The 14,070-nt window shown below is 52.1% G+C and overlaps 1 protein-coding gene across 1 annotated transcript in view; it reads right to left on the minus strand.

Moving 5' to 3' along the window:
• POC1A (POC1 centriolar protein A) overlaps positions 1–14,070 on the minus strand; it is a 97,155-nt gene that overhangs the window by 77,121 nt on the left and 5,964 nt on the right. The gene's annotated exons all lie outside the window — the stretch shown is intronic.

Genomic DNA, 14,070 nt, shown 5'->3' on the forward strand with positions numbered 1-14,070 from the left:
GTGCGGGGACCGCTCTTCATTGCGGTGCGCGGGCCTTTTCACTATCGCGGCCCCTCCCGTTGCGGGGCACAGGCTCCAGACGCGCAGGCTCAGTAGTTGTGGCTCACGGGTCCAGCTGCTCCGTGGCATGTGGGATCTTCCCAGACCAGGGCTCGAACCCGTGTCCCCTGCATTAGCAGGCAGATTCTCAACCACTGCGCCACCAGGGAAGCCCTCGCTTTGGGTTGTTAATTGTGTCTCGTTGTGTTTGTGTCCTCTTCAAGCGCTCGCGAGGCCGGCTTTTCTCTCAGTACCCCATTAAAAGCCAATTATTCACCCTTCGGGAATTCTTTAAGTAGTTCGTTCCTCCGAACGCGCTTAAAACAGGTGTCGATTTAAAAGAACACTAGTCACCCGGAATCACATCCTTGGAGTGGAGAGGCCTGGGTTCTATTCTCAGTTCTTGCCCTGATTCGCTGCGTGACCTCGGAAAAAATAACCTTGCTCTGTGGACCTCAGTTTCCCCATTCGTGACATGAGAGGGTGTGACGCAGCCTGGCCCTCTCAGGACCCTCAGCCCTGAGCAGCCGTTGTAAATTACGTGTTTAAAAGAGAAGGAGATAATCCAAGGGCCTGGCCGCCAGAGGTCGTCCTTGCTCACTTTCTGGGGTCTCTAGACCTTCCCGCTCGACACCCCCCCCCCCCCCGCCCTCGCCACAGCACACATACACACACACACACACACACACACGCGCGCGCGCGCCTCACTCTGGGCATCTTCCCAACCTGGACCTGATCTGGACTGGACATTTGTAAAGATTTGGGAACCTTGTGTCACCTCTCTGGTTAAGTGTGGATTGGCCATACTTCAACACTGAATAAGATCTGGCCAGGCCCTGAGGTTTCTCAGGACATCCTGAGACCTAAGATGGTGTGTCCCTAGACCTGCAAACCAGAGCCCAATTCAGTGAACTCAGAGACTGGCAGTGGGGGGGAGCTGGCATGTGGAGGAGTGAGTCTCTTCTTTGGACCTGGAAGGTTTGGGGCCAGACCCAAGAAATAGATACATTTAATCCCATCTTCGCTGTGGTTTGGCTTAAAACTGGTTCCTGTATGTTAGAAATGTTCAGGCTCACTTAACTTATACAATATAAAATTCCACTTAAAACATGTATAGTATCGCTTACACACACCCGAAATTGTTCAGCACTGTTCAAATGACAATTTTCAAGCCTTCCCACCAATGTTTGCATCTTATTCAGCTATTCTCTTGCCTACTGGACAAACATTTACAGTTAAAACATTAAGGAAGAAAAAAAATTAAATACAGAAAAATATATCTATTACACATAAGAGTTCATTCATTCTTGTTGGGTGGCGTTTTTGGTTTTGTTTTGTTTTGTTGTCAATTTTAGCTATAGAACACCCATGGTTTACAGGAGTTCATAATCTACATAACTAAATTTATGAAACCCTTTTGTAAAATGATTTTCAAATGTCAGGTCTGCTCAAAGCGAGAGGCACTGGAAGATTTTACTCATCCTTGCTAGTCTTTCCAGATCCCACTGTCTGCTATCCTTACCCCTCAGGGAGGAGCAGCTGGGGATGCCCCACTCCATCTTGCTCATTTACTCGCCATAAAAACACAGAGTTCAGCTCTACCAAAACCACATAGACAACCTAGGATACAACACTGGCACAGCCTGCATAAACCAAGATTGGTGCCTCCATGTTCTGATGCAGCAGTCCCACCCCATGCCACCTCGACCAGACTGAACTCCATTTCTGACTGGGGCCTCCATGGGAGGGGGAACGCTCAGCGCTGGAAGAGGTTTAATAGTGGGGGGGCTCCATGTTGAGGCGGCTCAAAGAGAGCTTCTTTTCCAAGCCCCACTATGGCAGAGATGTCTCTGTCCCGGTACAAAGCCCACACTCAGGGCCCCCTGTGAGGGCCTCTCACCCTGTCATCACTCCCAGACCCCCTGTCCAAGGGCTGCATGTCCCCTCCTAGGGCTGAGGTGAGCCAAAAGAGACCGCTCATAGATGGAGCTCTGGTACCAGGTCTCCCTGTTGTGGAAGTGACCCCTGCAGGATGACCCTCCCCAGGAAGACCCATTGTAATTCTGGGCCTCAGGAGAACCTGTTGTGAAATTGGCGTGCCCCTGCAGGTCAGCCTTCTATATGGCAGGCCCACCCCAAAGTGGGGAGAGGTCCCATGGAGCCCCAAGCCTTCAAGCTCACCTAGCCCTGCTCCTCCATCCCATAGCAGTGGCCACTCTGGGTAAGCATCCAGCTTGGGCCTGTCCTTGCATGTTGCAAACAGTGGGTAGCATGACTAAAGTTGCCATGGCAATTCCTGGGACAGTGATGTCAAGGGACCCAGGGGTCCCTGGGACCAGTTTCCAGAAAGACACAGAGCTGGCCAGTAGCCACATTCCACACCATCCACTCATGTCAGATAGGGACGCCTCTGGGTACTTCTACCCACCTCCCATAAGCATGACAGGCATGATGCATGGCCTCTCTCCCATAGCCTCAAGCGACCCCGTGAGAGATGCTGGGCCTCCTTTTCACATTGTTCAGAGAGAGGGGAAGGGGCCAGGGCAGCCCAACTGTGGTAAGAGAGGGAATTCCACAAAACTGAGCCCCACCCCCCCAACCTTGGCTCTGCACACATGGGCTGGAAGTGGGATGCAGACACTCACAAAAAGTCTGAATTCAATTTGAACCGTTTAGAGAAACCTTTCCAGTAGACAATGCAAACAGGGCTTCGGAGCAGCAGTTCTCAGCCCTGGCTGCAATTCAGAACCTCTGCAGGTGGGGCCAGGCACCAGTGTTTCTTAAAAGCTCTCCAGGTGACTCTAGTGCGCAGCCAAGGCTGAGAACAGCCCCTCTAGATCAGTGTGACCGAGAGAACTTTCTGTGACGATGGAAATGTTCTGTATCCACACTGACCAACTGGTCACATGTGACTATCAAACATTTGAAACGTGGCTATCATGCCTAAGGAACAGAATTTTAAATTTTATTCAATTTTAATTAATTGAAATGTAAACAGCCACATGTGGCCAGTGGCTACCGTATTGGACTGCACAGCCCTAGGCTATGGACTGGCTCTGTGGCCCTGGGCAAGTCATGGAGCCTCTTGGACTTCAGTCTCCTGGTGAGGCCGGTAAGGAGCTCAGTGTCCTGTCCACAGTAGCCAGAGCAAATCTTGGTCCCCATGTCCCACTGCCCACCTGAGGGGGGTTGGGTGACACCAGCCCAAACCTAGGGAACTTGGTCAAGGTAGAAGAATGCAGGCCACAGCTCCTCAGGTCCCCTAGCAGATCTTTGCTGGCTGCCCCCAGAGCATTTGGGGTGGGAAGATAGGGCCAGGTACCCATGAAACCAGAGGATAATCAGATTTCCCTCCTCCAGGGAGCCCTGAATTGTGGTGTGGTGAACCAGCCTGGAATAGTGCCAGCAATAAAATAACTGACAATTTTCATTTACCAAAGAGTCACTGTACACCAAAAGCCATGTAAAGTTTTAGCTACAACCCCAGGAGTAGTACAATATTATGCCCATTTTACTGATGGGGAAAACTGAGGCACAGAGTTACTAAATGGGGAGCCAGGATTCGAACCCAAGTCTGTCTGTCTGCACAGCCTGAACCCTTAATCCTAACAAATACAGGAAGAAGAACTAAGAATCCTTAAACAGTTCAGGGCCCGGTAACACTTAAGAGGACCTCAAGACTTTACCCCCAACAGCAGGGATGGAGGCCGAAACAGTCCCAAGGCAGTGAACCCCACATTAGAAAGTCCTTTGTTGTCTCATATTTTATCTTAAACTGTCAAGTAAGTTTAGCATCTACTCTTCTTTTCAATATCTTTTTAATATCAAATCAATGTTTTAATGATGGACTAGTTAATGCCAAGTCACACTGATATTCAGGAAGATGCCCCAGTTTATCCTGTGGTTTTATGACCCGCCCCCATCCTCAGTTTGAGAAGCAGGGCCGTAGAAGGGTCATTCAGCTGTTTATCAAAGGGAGTGGGACTGCCAAGACCAGGACCACAGGGGGCCTAGGGCACAGGGTTTCCAGAGTCTAGGTGCAGCTGGTTTAAATGCCAATTCCCAGACCGGCCATAGAGTCTGACTCCATGGATCTGGGTGGGGCTGGGAGCCCACATTTATAACAAGCCCCTGGGATTGTGATATGGTGGCCCCAGGACCTGATAAAGAAACCCTGGGCACCATAGTGCCTGGACAGCTCCATCCTGCCCTCAAGGAGCCAGGGGGCTGTCACTCAGCTACGATGCCTTGGCCAGGGACCCAGACTCGACAAGTCCTAGCTCTGACCACAACCTGCTCTGTGATCCCATCTCAGGTCTCAGGTTCCCCAACGGTACAACAAGGATATCCATAGGTGACCTGTAGGGCACTTCTGGCCTCAATGGGTGGTTGTGGTCAGCTGGAAGAGAAAGGTCTGGAGGCAATCGTAGGCAGGCCCCCTTGGTCTCCCCTTCCTCATCATGCCACACTGGCCTCCCTCGTGCTCAGACCTTCCTGAGGGCCTTTGTGCTGGCTGTTCCCTCTGTCTGGCTGCTCTTCCCCCAGCTCATCGCTTTGCTCACTCATGGTCTTTCAGGCCTTGGCCTGGACATCACCCCTTCAGAGACACCTCTGCCGGCCCCAACCCAGACACTCCTCATGCCTCCATACCCTTCACTGCTTATATTCTGGAGCTTTCTCATCTATCTCCCCCGGGCTATGAGCTCTGTGCAAGCAGGGACCACACCCTGCTGATCACAGGGGGGTCCTGGGCACTCATCCCTGGCTTGGCACAGGAAAAAAACCAAACTTGTGTGACAATTCAATATCTGGAACCACCACTGGGCCTGGGGAACACCAGGAAATCCTTCCCAAGGTCCCCAGTGATGCTGGGACTCAGGGAGGGGCTTGCTATGGGGTCAGGAGCAGACAATTCTATTCCACAATCGTCTGTGGAATGCCAGCTGCATGCCCCACCCTGTTCTGGGGTCCCCAGGCATTATGGAGGGTCATGGGGGAGGCAGGTGATGAACCAGAGCCTCTGCTCCAAGGGAACCAGAGAGGGAAAGGGCCACCTATCAGGCTGAGCCCTCTGTGTGTCCTTCCAGGTGTTCCGGCTCAGCACTGATGGTGTCCCTCTGTTGGCAGGATTGGGGGGCTTCCAGGAGAAGGCGCTTGTGGGGATTTGAAGTACAAGCAGGACAGGGTTTTCTTCTGAGGATCCAAGTGCTTTCAGAGGGAGGGTCCTGTCAGTTCATTCTGGTCCCCTCTCGAGAGCATATGGAATGGATGAAGGTGTGTGACTATTGTGTCTGTGTGTGCCCACGTGTGCCTCTGAGTGCTTGTACGTGATTGTGTGTCTGTTGCACATGTGCGCATGCCTATGGGAGATACTTGACGTGTGTACCTGTGCCTGTGTATCTTGGTTTGGGTTCCTCCGGAAGCTGAGAAAGGATTCAAGGTTAATTCATTTATTTGGGAGGTGACTCTAGAAAACACCAGTAGGGAGTGGGAGCGTGAGACAAAAGATGGAGAGCAGCCAGTGAAGGGCATTATTAAGCAAGTTACCACCTCAGGTGACCAGAGCCCAGGGTCGCTGGAGAGCCTGTGACCCAATACAGAACGTGCCTCAGGGTCATCTCACCTGAGGTGAGGGAATTGAGGGTTTATCCAGCCACACTCGACAGCCTGGCATTTCCAGCCAGTCCTACACCAGGCCTAGGGTCTTCTGGGGCAAAGAAAGCCCTCAGCACAGGGTCTCTGGTACTGGCAGTAAGAAGTCAGGCTTGTGTGCCCCAAAACGGTAAGTGGGAAGGAGCAGGGAGAGCGCCAACACCAGCTGCTACACCACATGTCTATGCTCCTGTGTATGAGCCGCTGCCCGGTTACATCACATGGATGCATGGACTCCAATGACCTTTCCTTGTGCAAACCCCCACTGGGCCAGGGGAAGGCTATCACAACATCAAATGAGCTATGTATGGCCTTGCTCTCCTTCCCTTTCCTGAACAGGCTGGCTCAGGATTTGTCAAACCATGCCAGGCCTCCGCCAAATTTGGCTGAGCAAACCTGGACCTGCTTTGGGCAGTGGCAGCTTCTGCCCTTGCGCCAGGGTGGAGGTGGCGGAGCGGGGAGTCAAATGGGCTGGGGGCAGGGAGATGGGGGAGACCTTCTCTACTGCAGAGAAGGCAACCGGGGCCTCCTCTGTCTGAACCTTGCTGCCCACAGGGGCCTGGACAGTGGACTCAAATGCCACTCGGGGGCAGTGGGGCCTGCTGGTAGCTTGGGGTGCCAGGGAGGCGGTGCAGTCAGCGCTCCCCTTTAGAGGGTCCATCCTGAACAGGGCTGGAGCGGGAGAGGTCTGGGGACAGAGGCCTGGCCGTGGAGACCTGGGAGCAGCAGGAAGAAGGGGTGTGGCCATGAGGAGATCATGACTGCACAGAGATGCACAGGAGGATCAGGGGTCCGGGCTGTGGGGAACCAGAACTCCCACGTGGACAGCTGAGAGCAGCACCAAGGACTGAGGCTACGTGGGGTCCGGGGGGACAGTGAGGGGCACCCCTGAAGTCTGCTGGGGAAGGGAAGACTGGAGCTTGGGGAAGCCAGGACATGGAGGAGTTTTAGGATCTACTGAAGAAGACCAGTGGTCCCCAGCTGGGAGGGAATGGGGTCTCCCCTGAGGCTGCAGGGGGTGGGGTGCTGTAGTGGGTCAGGGAATGGAGCCAAGGGGGGTCCGTAGGGGAGAGGCTGAGCCCACACGCTTGGAGTTGTGCAGATCTGGCTTCCAATTCCATGTGCAACACTGACTTGTTTTGTACCTGTGGGGAAGAGCTTAACCTCTCTGAGCTTTATTTCCTCGTGTAAAATGGATATCCTAACAGAAACTAGGTGTATTAGTTTCCCAGGGCTGCTGTAACAAGACACCACAAACTGGGTGGCTAAAAACAGCAGAAATTTATCCTCTCCTACTTCTGGAGGCTAGAAGTCACAAACCAAGGTGTTGGCAGGGTCCTTCCAAAGCCTCTAGCGGAGGACCCTTCCTTGCTTCTGGTAGACCCACGGGTTCGGCTTGTGGAGCGTAGCTCCAATCTCTGTCTCCTTCTTCACATGGCCTTCCTCTCTATGTGCCTCTGGGTCCAAATTTCCGTCTTCTTGTAAAGACACAGTTATGGGATTAGGGCCCACCCTCATCCAGTATGGCCTCATTTTAACTTCATTACGTTTTTAACGACCCTATTTCCTAGTAAAGTCACATTCACAGGTACTGGGGAGTTAGGACTTCAACATATCTTTTGGGGGAACACAACCCTACAGCATAGGGTTGCAGTAGGATTAAACCACAGGCCTGGCACCTAGTTAGCTCTCAATAAATGGTAGGAACTTCCCTGGTGGCGCAGTGATTAAGAATCCTCCGGCCAATGCAGGGGACACGGGTTCAAGCCCTGGTCCGGGAAGATCTCACATGCTGCGGAGGAACTAAGCCCGTGCGCCACAATTACTGAGCCTGCGCTCTAGAGCCCGCGTGCCACAACTACAGAAGCCCACCTGCCTAGAGCCTGTGCTCCGCAGCAAGAGAAGCCACCACAATAAGAAGCCTGCACACCAACACGAAGAGTAGCCCCCGCTCACCACAACTAGAGAAAGCCTGCCCGCAGCAACGAAGACCCAACGCAGCCAAAAATAAATAAATAAATAAATTTTTAAAAATAAATAACTTGTAGCTGAAAAAAGAAAATTTCCAGTTATAAAGTGAATAATTCGTGGGGATGAAATGTACAGCATGGTGACTATAGGTAATGATACTGTATTGCGTATTTGAACATAGATAGGAGAGTGGATATTGAAAGTTCTCATCACAAGAAAAATAATTTTTTTGGAACTGTGTATGGCGATGGATGTTAACTGACTTATCATGGTGATCATTTTGCAATACGTACAAATATCGACTCATTACATTGTATACCTGAAACTAATATAATGTTTTGTCAATTAAAAAAAATAAAGGGCAGGCAGGGTTGGAGGTGCAGGAGCGCAGACTGCAGACTTTTCCTGCACCTGCACACGTGTGTGGGCAGATATGGGCACATGGGAAGCAGGACACTGCTCATGGAGTTGCACCCAGGAGGGCCGGGATGAGTGACCTAGAGACCTCAGCCTGCAGTCCACTGGCCAGGCAGAGCCATTCAGAGCAAGGCTCAGAGTCTGATGCCAGCTCCCTGGGCAGGAGGACCCTAAAGTCAAAGCCTTGCTTGTCAGGGACTTCCCTGGAGGTCCAGTGGTTAAGACTCCACGCTTCCACTGCAGGGGGCACGGGTTTGATCCCTGGTCAGGGAACTAAGACTCCACATGCCACGCAGCACGGCCAAAAAAAATAATAATAAATATTTAAGAATAATTAAATAAATAAATTTAAAAGCCTTGTTTGTCAGAAGATTCCTTGGGAGTCCTGAGCAAGGCCACCATTGACATCATGGGCAAATTCATGGACTATCCCAACACCCAAGGCCGCTTAAACCCACAGCCTTGACGTGACAGGGGAGGACCGTGGGTGTGCAGCCAGCACAGCCACTTTCGGAGGGAGGCAGAACACAGACTCAGACAGGCCCCAGGGACGCCAGTGCAGACTCTGGGCAGCCACCCCGCAGACCTCACAGAGGACTGGGTCAGAGGGGAGTCTGCCATTCCCCCACCCCCTCCCCATCACTCCTATGCACCCGGCAGCCAGACAGGCCTGGGCTAACCCTCCTTCTCCCAGCTGCCCACTAGGGCCACCTCTAGGCCAGGCCAGAGCCAATAGAGGGTGTGATGGGGAAAACAAGCCTGGCCCCTGTTCCTCAGAACCTTCTGGTTTCTGCCACAGGACACCCTCTGACCTCGCCTGGGTCACTGTGAGGTGCCGGTGAGCCAAGTTCATCCACGCTTCCATGACCTCTGGAGAGACGTGTCAGGACACCAAGTGCTCCAAGGAGAGGACACAGGTCAGCACTGATAAGGAGCATGAAGCCAGTGACAGAGCTTGGTTGCCCACAGGGCCACTCCCCACTACCCCAGCCTGGGTACTTCTCCCCTCCTCGCCACCCCCTCCCAGGGCACCAGACCTGCCATCGGACCAGAGAGTGCCACTTAGGGTCGTCCTGTGTGAGGGCTCCAGTTGCTCAGGCTGGCTGGCCGGGGAGGCCCGAGCTTCAGCCCTGCTGGCCCCTGGGCTGCTCCAGCTCTGTTCATCTAACAGCACCCAACCCCTCCCCCTGCCCCCCAGCGCCGTGCTCGGCGCTGGGAATGGAGCCGAGAACAAGACAGCATGGCCTTGGCCTCATGGAGTGGACTCGGAGGGCTGCAGAAGCTATAGTGGTCACGGCAGGCCTCTTGGAAGAGCAGGGGTACAAGCACGGGGTTGGAGGGGTGAGAAGGAAAGGATAGGGCAGGAGGGGTTGTCGCCACCAAGATCTGGGGAAGGAGCATTTCAGGGCAGAAGGGGCAGCAACACAAAGACCCGAGGTGGGGATTTGCTGGGTGGGTTTAAGGGACAGAGAAACAGACTTGGGGGGGGGCAGTCACCTAGGTGGGTGGGCCTTGCAGACTCCCATGAGGACTTGGCTTCCACTGAGTGAGACGGCTTTGAGCAGAGGAGGAACCCCAGGCAATTTTTGCTTTGAAAAGATCCCTCTGGCTGCTCTAAGGTCTGCTGTTTTCCAGGTGTGGTCCCAGAAGCACCACCTGAGAAATTGTAGAAATGCAGATTCTCGGGTGCGCTGCTGAATCTGGAGCCCTGGGGTGGGCACAGAGTGAGTGGTCCAGGGATTGCTGGTGCTACCCAAGCAGCCTTGCCCCAGTGCTCCCAGCCCACCAGAGGCTCTGAGAAGAAAGCGTCAGTGGGAAATGGGACCCACACTATCACCCCCCCAACACTGCCCTGAACGCTCTGGCAGCACACGGCCCTGCCAAAACCCACAAACAAGAAACCGGTTCACCTTTGTTCAGCCCAGCTGAATTATATAATATGCTTTCCTGACTTACTTAACCACAGAACATTTTTTTCAGAGAACACCTGTTAAACAGCCTGAACGCAGACCAGAGCCACCTCAGGTGCACTTCGATGTATCTTCTCTGGTCTCCTGCCTGTGCCTAACACGCAACTGCCCTTTAGAAAGTGCACGAATGTCCCAAGGTGACCCTGACTGGACTCGGGTGATTTACAAACCACTAACGTTTCCCAAGCTCCCAAGGGGGACATACTGACCTCATAGCCCTGACCTCATCAGGGATGCAGGTGGGGGAAGGGACAGCGATGACACAACCCAGGGAGCTAGTGAGCACTCGGGGTGGGGGGGGGGCAGTAAGGGTGAGAGGTGAAGGACCATGCACAACCCTATGACCCTACACTGCCCAGCCCACGTGTGTGTGACACCGCGTATCACCATGGTGCATGGTGGCGGTCCTTGTATGTCTGCCGGCAACAAGTGTGACTTTTGCACCTACATGTGGCTGTTTGTTTTTTTTTAATTTATTTTATTTATTTATTTTTGGCTGTGTTGGCTCTTTGTTGTTGCGCACGGGCTTTCCCTAGTGGTGGTGAGCGGGGGCTACTCTTCCTTGTGGTGGGTGGGCTTCTCATTGTGGTGGCTTCTCTTGTTGCGGAGCACAGGCTCTAGGCACGTGGGCTTCAGTAGTTGTGTCACACAGGCTCAGTAGTTGTGGCGCACAGGCTTAGCTGCTCCGTGGCATGTGGGATCTTCCCGGACCAGGGCTCAAACCTGTGTCCCCTGCATTAGCAGGCGGATTTTTAACCACTGCGCCACCAGGGAAGCCCCATGTGGCTGTTTTTAAGTGTGTTGCTGTCCCTATGACTAGAGTGGCTGGTCATGTGGCTGTGCACGAGGGGGTGTTAGTGACTCTGGCACCTGTGGGCCTGGGACCACATGTGAATTTGAGAGATATCCAGCGTGTGCACCTGGGAATGTGACCAGCAGGCTGCTCTGGCCCTCAGAACTCCCAAACCTGAACTGTCACTTCAGAGCTGCCAGCAATTTTCTGTCTACTAAGACATGGGCAGGCTGTGGAAAACTATTTTCTAAATGTAGTTACCCAGATATAAAGTGGGAGTGCTGCCACGCAGAGCCATGGTCATCTGATGTGCTGGCCACAGAGGCAACAGGAGAAGGACCAGGAGAGAGGCTTAGGGTCTGCGATGGGGAAGACTTGCCACCTGCCCTCCATCTGTCCCGCAGCCCTCACCCCAGCCCAGCCCCACGGGGCCTCAGTTGGGTCCTGACCACACATGCAGTCCACAGACCAGGACCATGATCAAAGACGACCAGCTCCAGGGTGAACACAGAGGACGGCGTGGAGGAAGATGGCACGGACCCCGGGGAGGGCCCTGTGAGTCTGTGCATGGACGAGATGGGGTGCAGTGGTAGGGTGCTCGCAGATCTCGCCGGGGGCAGACTCATGCAAGTGCCCAAGCAACCGAGTGCCTGGTAACGACCTTGCTCAGATTCTCCTGCCCATCTCTGCACTATCTGCTGACCAGCCATCGGCTTCCCACTTTCCACACTTACCTCTTTGCTGACACAACTTGCCCACAAGCTGCCCCCAGCTCTGGGGCCTGAGAAACCACCGCACACATGCATTCACACACAGTCCATGGAGAATCCTCGTCTATTTAACCACTCCATTCATTCATGCATGTGTGCATGCATTCATTCATTCACCAAATGCTCATGGAGCACCTCCTCTGAACCACCAGCTCTGCTGACCCCTCTAGCCCCTCAGGCCCCCCAAGTCAAAGCAATGAAGGCAAAGTCCCAACGGACCTCCATGTGGGTAGCTCAGAAAAGAGGAACCTAGGGGCTGGGTGGGACGGTGGCCGTTAGCTGGAGGGAAGCTCTGAGCTGGTGTCACAACCAGGTCTTTGTATCAAGCCGGATGGGCTCTGGAGGTTGGGTAAATGCCATAACTGCCCTCCCCTGACCCCAGGCTCCCCTGACTGGACCTGGCACTTCACTCTGCCTGAAGCCGAGGGTCTGTCTCACCTCGGATTGACCCCAAGGCTTCAGAGCTGTCCCCCAATCCCAGACCCCACAGAACAAGGTCCATCTCTCTGTTAGCTCTCGGGGGTCCCCTCAGTTGGGCGCAGACTGCCTTTGCTGCCCCTCATGCTCCTTCCCACCAGCTACACCAGCCTCTGTGACCTCAACGAGGGCTTGGAGGCCTTCCAGCTCCTCCCCACTCTCCCTCCTCAGGGTCCTCAAAGGCCTAGAGAGCCCGAGTCCATCTTCCAAGTACTGCCCACTTCCCCCAACTTCTCATCCATGCGTCCTCGTTTGCATTTTGCTCATAATGATAGCAATATAATGAAACATATCCAACACCTCCTTGGTGCCTGGCACGATGGGTGATATTTCCAACTGCCTATAGCATGAAGTGTAGTGACCGGAGCTGGAAGCAACCAAGGTCATGGATCCCCAGCCCGACCTCCTCCTCCCCAACATCACCTGGTTGGCTCTTCTCATTCTTCAGGACTCATCTGGAATGTCCCATCCTCAGGAGTCCTCTCCAAGCCCCCAAATAAAGCAGTCCCTGTTCTGGCCACTCAAACCACCTGTGTGAGCTCTCACTCTCATGTGATCACGTGTTTGGATGGGCTTGTGTTTACGTCTGTCTCCCCCACTAGACTGTCTACTCCATGACAGCAGGACTGCATCTGTCTTGTTCACAGCCGCCACCCTGGGACCTAGTTCAATGCCCGGTAAACAGTAGGTACACAATAAGTATTTGCTGAATGAGTAAACCTATTTATCTATTTCTTGAAAACTACCTCACTCCAGCAAGAATCTGAGGTTGTTTATAAGAATGCATACAATTCTATACGAGAGAAAAAACAAAGTTGGAATCAAAGATTTTGACCTTCTCTACAAACAATAAATGCAGGAGAGGGTGTGGAGAAAAGGGAACCCTCCTACACTGTTGGGGGAAATGTAAATTGGCACAGCTACTATGGAGAACAGTATGGAGTTTCCTTAAAAAACGAAAAATAGAGCTACCATTTGACCCAGCAATCCCACTCCTGGGCATATATCCGGAGAAAACCATAATTCGAAATGATACATGCACCCCAATGTTCACTGCAGCACTATTTACAATAGCCAAGACATGGAAGCAACCTAAATGTCCATCAACAGAGGAATGGATAAAGAAGATGCGGTACATATATACAATGGAATACTACTCAGCCATAAAAACGAATGAAATAATGCCATTTGCAGCAGCATGGACGGACCTAGAGATGATCATATGAAGTGAAGTAAGTCAGACAGAAAAGGGCAAATATCATATGATATCACTTATATGTGGAAACTAAAAAAATGATACAAATGAACTTATTTACAAAACAGAAACAGATGTATAGACTTAGAAAACAAATTTATGGTTACCAAAGGGAAAATGTGGGTTGGGAGGAGGGATAAATTAGGAGGTTGGGATTAACATATACACACTACTATATATTGGGTTGGCCAAAAAGTTTGTTTGGGTTTTTCGTAAGATGTTACAGAAAAATCCGTATGAACTTTTTGGCTAACCAGTATAAACTAGATAATCAACAGGGACCTACTGTAGAGCACAGGGAACTATATTCAATACTCTGTAATAACCTATATGGGAAAAGACTCTGAAAAAGAATATATATATGACTATGTATAACTCAATCACCTTGCTGTACACCTGAAACTAAGACAACATTGTAAATCAACTATACTCCAATATAAAATTAAAAAATTAAAAAAACCAAAAAATGAAGATTCTGACCTTCGATTTCACCTTTGACCTAGTGATTTCATTTCTAAATATCCCATAGAGGTCCTCACCCCATATGAGGAGGCATGTTCAAGGATGTTTGTAGGCACAACCTCCTGAAAACCACCAAATAATCAGTAAGGGGCTAAGCACGTGAACCATGAGCAACAGTGCAGTGGAGTATTATGCAGCCGTGAAAAAGGATGGGCACTCCCTGTTCACTTACAGGGCCCTCTCCAAGCTATAGTATTAAGTACA

This window comes from Balaenoptera ricei, chromosome 11 (genome assembly GCF_028023285.1).
Source record: "Balaenoptera ricei isolate mBalRic1 chromosome 11, mBalRic1.hap2, whole genome shotgun sequence".
In the NCBI taxonomy this organism is placed as follows: Eukaryota; Metazoa; Chordata; class Mammalia; order Artiodactyla; family Balaenopteridae; genus Balaenoptera; species Balaenoptera ricei.